The sequence below is a fragment of the Eumetopias jubatus genome, unplaced genomic scaffold, assembly GCF_037043125.1.
Source record: "Eumetopias jubatus isolate StellerSeaLion01/CBP00866 unplaced genomic scaffold, mEumJub1_p1.0 scaffold_120, whole genome shotgun sequence".
NCBI lineage: Eukaryota > Metazoa > Chordata > Mammalia > Carnivora > Otariidae > Eumetopias > Eumetopias jubatus.
This window is the reverse complement of record NW_028274926.1, coordinates 420,756-426,577: the sequence shown is the minus strand read 5'-3', so window position 1 is coordinate 426,577 and position 5,822 is coordinate 420,756. Positions and strand designations below refer to the sequence as shown.

Sequence of the window (5,822 nt, the reverse complement as noted above, 5' to 3'; positions counted from 1 at the left end):
AGCAGATCCTTCATACCATTTAAAAATTTCATTTATGAATTACTACATGATGCTTAGGTGCTCTACTATAATCACTTTTTGTTGTTATTATGGAATGATGAAAATGTCTGTTAGGAAAACAATTTGCTGTTTGCACTTGCTTGTAATTTTAAATACTCTGAGAAAGGAGTAAGCAGAGCCGTTGGAAAGGCCCATCGTTGGCTCAGCGACCTTTGGAAATTATGTTCTTGACTCAGTCATCTCCTTCACAGATCTTTAAGAGTGTGATTTCATAGTTCCAGAAGTATCCGATTTAATTGCCAAATATAGGGAATAACCATAATGCTTCTTAAACTCTGCTCGAATGTCCAGAAGGTCTATTTCTGATCTGGACACCATTATTTCGTTCAGAGTAAACTCATTGGTTCCAGCACCCTTTAAAGCCTGATACAGTCTTTCAGTTAAGAAGGCAGGCATGGTCCTGGCACAATGAACTATGGCCAGAAGTAGGTCTTCAAAATGCCCAGACAATTATCCTCTTATGCTGTCCTCAATGTCCTTCTGGCTAATATTTCTGTATTCGTCAAATGTCAGTTTCAGTTGAGGAAAACTCCTTAAACAGAGGATCTCGGTGAATTTATCTTCATCTGTGCCCCATCTGTTCTCCCCAGCATTATAGAGAATCTAGGCATCCTTTTTGGCCAGCAGCCCATCCACTTTCAGACTCTCATCTCTTCTGACATCTGCCAAAGTCAACAGAGCCTTCCGGAAATCACCAGATGTTTCAGAACTAATGTCATCTCCAAGACTCTTCTTATATACTGTGTAGTAGGCTTGAGAGATCTCCTTCATCTGCCTGCTTGTTCTGGTGGTTAAGATTTCAATCAGTGCATGTTCACTTGTTCCAGTGCCCTTCATGGATTTCTTCAGCTGCTTTGCATCAAACACAGCCAGAGGAGTCACAAGGGCCACCATGAGTTGCTTAAAGTGGCCAGAGAGAAAATATGAAAAAATGAGAAAATATGAAAATCTTATTTTTTGGGAGATAATCCTCAACCATCTATTGTTTAATGAAAATAAATTTTATGTCACATTGTCAGCATTCAAAACTCTGTTTCTCTCAATTATTGTTTCTATTCAAACACCTGTTGGCCATGACCAGCCTTAGTGTGTAACGAAGTCTGCCAAATACTCTCTTGGGTGTGTCAAATGACAAAAGTAAAACAATTTAATCTGTAGACCTTGATGTCCTTTATTCAAAGGAGAACTATCCATGGATTGGGGAGCTCAGTGTCTCATAAGCAGGGGAACACTCTGCTCCAGGGATTTGGGCCAGAGGGAACAGGCAGGACCTGCTGGGAGGGCAAGAATTTCCTTACAATGCTAGCAGGTCAATCAGGGAATGAGGAGATAGTGTTTGGCTTAGGATGATTGGCTGGGGTTGCATATCTGATCTTATTTATAACAGGGAAATCATGACAGATTCCTCATGTTTGGGGCCTGGCTGGCTGGGATATACTGTGTTTCTGGTCAAGGGCAGCATTTACAGGGACAGGAAAGTTCATTTCAGTTCAGTTTGCTGACTTGGCACCCCAGGCAGGATTGCCTCCATCCTGGGCCTGGAAATACATGTCAGCAGGTGACAATTGTCTTCCTGTCCTCAGTCTCGTCCTCCCGTGGTACTTCTGTGCTCTTCTCTAAGTGGTGCCAAAAGGGTATATCTCTCTGAAATTGACACATGTTTATAAAGGCGAAAACTCTTGAGCAGCACAGAGAGTAGACAAGTCTCTGCCCCACCCCCCGCCCCCATGTGAGAGTGGAGAGTTGTGAGCAAGACCCCATGGTCTCCAGGAAGAAAGAAATCAGGTAGCTCTTGAGGGAGCAGCACTTCCTGTCCCCCCAGGTCATCCCGCTGCTGCCATGAATGAAACTTCTCTGAAGGCCCCAGACCTCAGCCCCAGGGGAGAGACGGGGGTCAGAGCAGGTGTGGACTCAGGCAGACCCTGTGCAAAGAGCCAGGTGCTAAAGCTTGGACCTTTCCATTGAACCTCTGAGAGGCCAGCGGGCTTTCCGTGACCTGGGACAGCTCCCTTCTGACCATGGAGCATCTGAGATCTATTCCAGTTTGACTTCTTCCCTTAGTCACAGGGAATAAATTAGATGTACATGTGCTGTCAACACTTAGTGAACTGGACAAGGCCGGAAAACCCAAAACAGTAAAGTCATTGATATATTTTGATGAGAGGACTGTGGGTAAAATACTCTTTCTTTTATCTTCAACTTATACCTTTAAAACACTATGTGTTGAAAAAACAGTTAAAAAATAATTTCCCTTTGTTAGACAAATAGCCTCACGTTTAAAACCAAGTCGTTAGTGTCATGCTGGGGAATTACACTTTGCTATGGAATCACAGAAACTTAGAACTTAAAGATGAAAAGTGTAGGGGCCCAGGGCAGGCTGCCTGTGATGGACCACTTCAGATTATTCTGAGTTAAAGATTATTCTGAGTTAAAATCAACAAAACCCAGCAGATGCAGGAAAAGCTTCTGCCTCCCCACCCGAACTGCAGAAATTTACACTAGAAATTTACACTGGAACTCATCTGCATAACTGGGCAACCTTGTTCTTCCTAACACTTCCTCTCACCTTCCTGCTCCTGGCCCCTTTGTGTCCTCAGACCCTGCCTCTCTTCTTAGCTCAAATAAGCTTCCTGTTGCCTCATTGTCTTTAGAATTTCTGTGTTTTTGTGGACTCCTCATATGTCTACCTATTAAATTTGATTTTCTTCTGTTAATCTGTCTCATATCAATTTGATTCTAAGTCCAGCTAAAGGACCAAAGGCTAGAGGAAGGTCTTTCCCCAACAAAAGGAAAGCCTTCCTTCCAGAAGCCTCATTGTTCCTTATCTTTAAAGATGAGAAAACAGCTCCCTAAATGCAGGAGACTCATTCAATATGACAGGATCATGAGCAGCTGAGGTGGGATTAGAACCCCCACCCCCTTCTCTCTACTGTGCGCACCTCTCATTGAGTGGACCTGGCATTTCAAACTTAGTCACTACATGCAGAGCGCCCACCTCCCATCAGGCATGGGGCCAGGTCCCTTTCAGACATTAACTTCAATTTTGTAACCATGAAAATAATAGAATCTATGAAGCACACATGAGTATTGTCAGGCAACAGAGAATGACAGGCTTTTGGACATTCTTCACCAAGGACTCCTCTAAAAAGATTATCAATTCTGATAATCACTGAACCTGCTTTATTAGAAGAAATTAGGATCAGTTACATTGGTCCGCTTTGGCTTTCCTCAAAGCTAAATGTGTGTGTGTGCACGTGAGCACATAGCAAATCCATTTGACAGAGGATTTCTGTTCCTCTAAAGTCAAAAGTTTCCCTCACATAGGGTTGCCAGAGTTAATGGGGAAAAAGTGCAATGTGTTATACAGTATTTGGGACATAAGTTACAAGAAATCAAATCCACAACGAGATATCACTCACACCTGTTTGAATGGCTATTGTCAAAAAGAGACGAACGATGAGAGATGATGGACTCTGAAAAACAAACTGAGGGTTCTAGAGGGGAGGAGGGTAGGGGGATGGGTTGGCCTGATAATGGTATTAAAGAGGGCACATTCTGCATGGAGCACTGGGTGTTATGAACAAACAATGAATCATGGAACACTACATCAAAAACAAATGATGTAATATATGTTGATTAACATAACAATAAAAAATTTAAAAAAGAGTACAAATAACAAGTGTCATCACAGAAGCTGGGAGGTGAGGAAGCGCAGGGACTCGGGGTGACCGTCCTTTGCTCAGGGACCCCATGTGCATGGGACAGGAGGCTGCCTCAGGAGCAGCTCGGAGAGCAGATGCTCCCAGGCAAGCTCAGTGTCTTACAGTCCCGGAAAATCCTTGCTGGGATGGAAGTCTCATGGTTCCAAAATTAAGAAAGTAAAACTGCTGTCACTCTAGAGTAGGAAGAAAATTCTTTTTTAAAAAAATTAATTAATTTCAGGGAGAGAGAGAGAGAGACCACAAACTGGGGGAGGAGCAAAGGGAGAGGGAGGGAGAAAGAATCTCCAGCAGACTGCACTGCGTGTGGAGCCTGATGTGAGGCTCAATCCCAGAACCCTGAGATGATGACCTGAGTGTAAATCAAGAGTCCAATGCTTAACCGACTGAACCACCAAGGTGCTTCAAGGAAAATTCTTAAAATAAAAAAGATATAAGACAAATATCCTCCACCAAACTGTTAAAAGAAATCATAGGCTACAGCACTGAAAAGTGTGCACTGTTGGCACTAGACTTTATTCATGGAGCCCAGGGGACCCTAGAAACGGTATGGGGTGAGAGGGAGTGGAAAAATCTTAAATTTCATCCTCCGGGCCTTATGCTGTTAGTGGTGATTATAATGTTGTTTACATGTATATTTTTATAAATTCATGTTGATAGTATTAGAAAGATTTCAGTGTAAGGGAAAAATGCAAATATATAATTTTTCACGTTTAGTACAAACTCTATAGGATATAATTTGAATCTTTCCTCTAAAAAATACTCTTTAGCTACCCACTGGAAAAAAAGAAAAAGAAAAGAAAACAGTAATAATCCAGACGCGAGCACTCCAAGGGTCTATGTCGTGGTATCAAATACCCTTTCTTACCACAAGTATCAGGCCGCAGTTGAGAAATGACTGAAAACAGAAATAACACAATCATAAAAGAATCAACCACTTACCCGTCCATTTCCATACAGACTCTGTCTCAGGCTACACAGAGCTTATGAATGACAGCTCTTCTCTATGGAATTATTACCACAGCTAAGTGCAGGAGAAATCAGAGACAATTCGAGAATTTGGAAATCGCCCCCAGGCACCCTCTAATGAGACACTGGACCAGAGACGTGTCCTAGGGGGTCCCCAGCTCCCTCGCCGGCACTGGCGCTGCTCCCGCTGCCCTTCTGTGCCCCTCCCCCACTGTTCTCCCACCTCCCTCCACCCCCATGGCTGTGTCCACGCTCTTTCTTTGTCTCCTGTCCTGTTGCTGTCCGTCCCTCTGAGTCTTTCTCTCTCTGTCTCCTGTTCTAGCTGGGTCTCCTTTTCCTGCTTTCTTTCTCTTTATCTCTCCTCTGTCTCCTCCTGATCTCTCTCTCTCTCTGTGTCTCTCTCTATGTCTCTCATCTGTCTCTGTACTTCTGTCTCCCGACGTCTGTCTGCCCATCTCTACTCCCTAGTTCCTTCATCTATTGACATCTCTCTTACTATTTCACATTCTATCTCTATCTCTCTACCTCTCTTTTCATGGCCACAGTAGCTACTTTAAATTCTATGTCATTCCATCTGTGTCATCTCTCTGATGACCACAGTCTGCTGCTCTCGGCACTGTCTTCATATGAGCCTCTTCCGTCCATTGTCCCTTTCTTCTCTCTGGTCCTCTTGTCTGGTCTCCTGGGGCCTGTGGGTTGCAGGCCTGTGGGTCTGTGCTCGGGATGGTGGCGGGATGTGTCCAAGTTCAGAAATGTACATTTATTCTTTTGGCTTCTCCTGATGATCACATCTATTATATGTCAAGACATCTGAATGATGATGGCAGTGATAGAACTGTCACCAACATTACTGTCTCAGGGACAAGATCATCACACACACTAGTGCTTATAGTTCTATCTCAGCTGGCTGTGACGTGCTACCTAGGAACAGTATGAGAGATAGTCTGTTGATCATGACTGTCCTACGATTTCATGACCTGTAAATGGGTCTCTCTCTATATATTGTTTTCTGACCACAGGGTGGCTGGTCCATTGTGTTCTTAATGAGCTTTGTGAGGGCACATACCTCTGTAT

General features: G+C 43.6%; 1 pseudogene; it reads right to left on the bottom strand.

The window, feature by feature from the left end:
- Positions 1-232: 232 nt before the first annotated feature.
- Positions 233-4,729, bottom strand: LOC148161595 (annexin A3 pseudogene; annotated as a pseudogene).
- Positions 4,730-5,822: the final 1,093 nt, after the last annotated feature.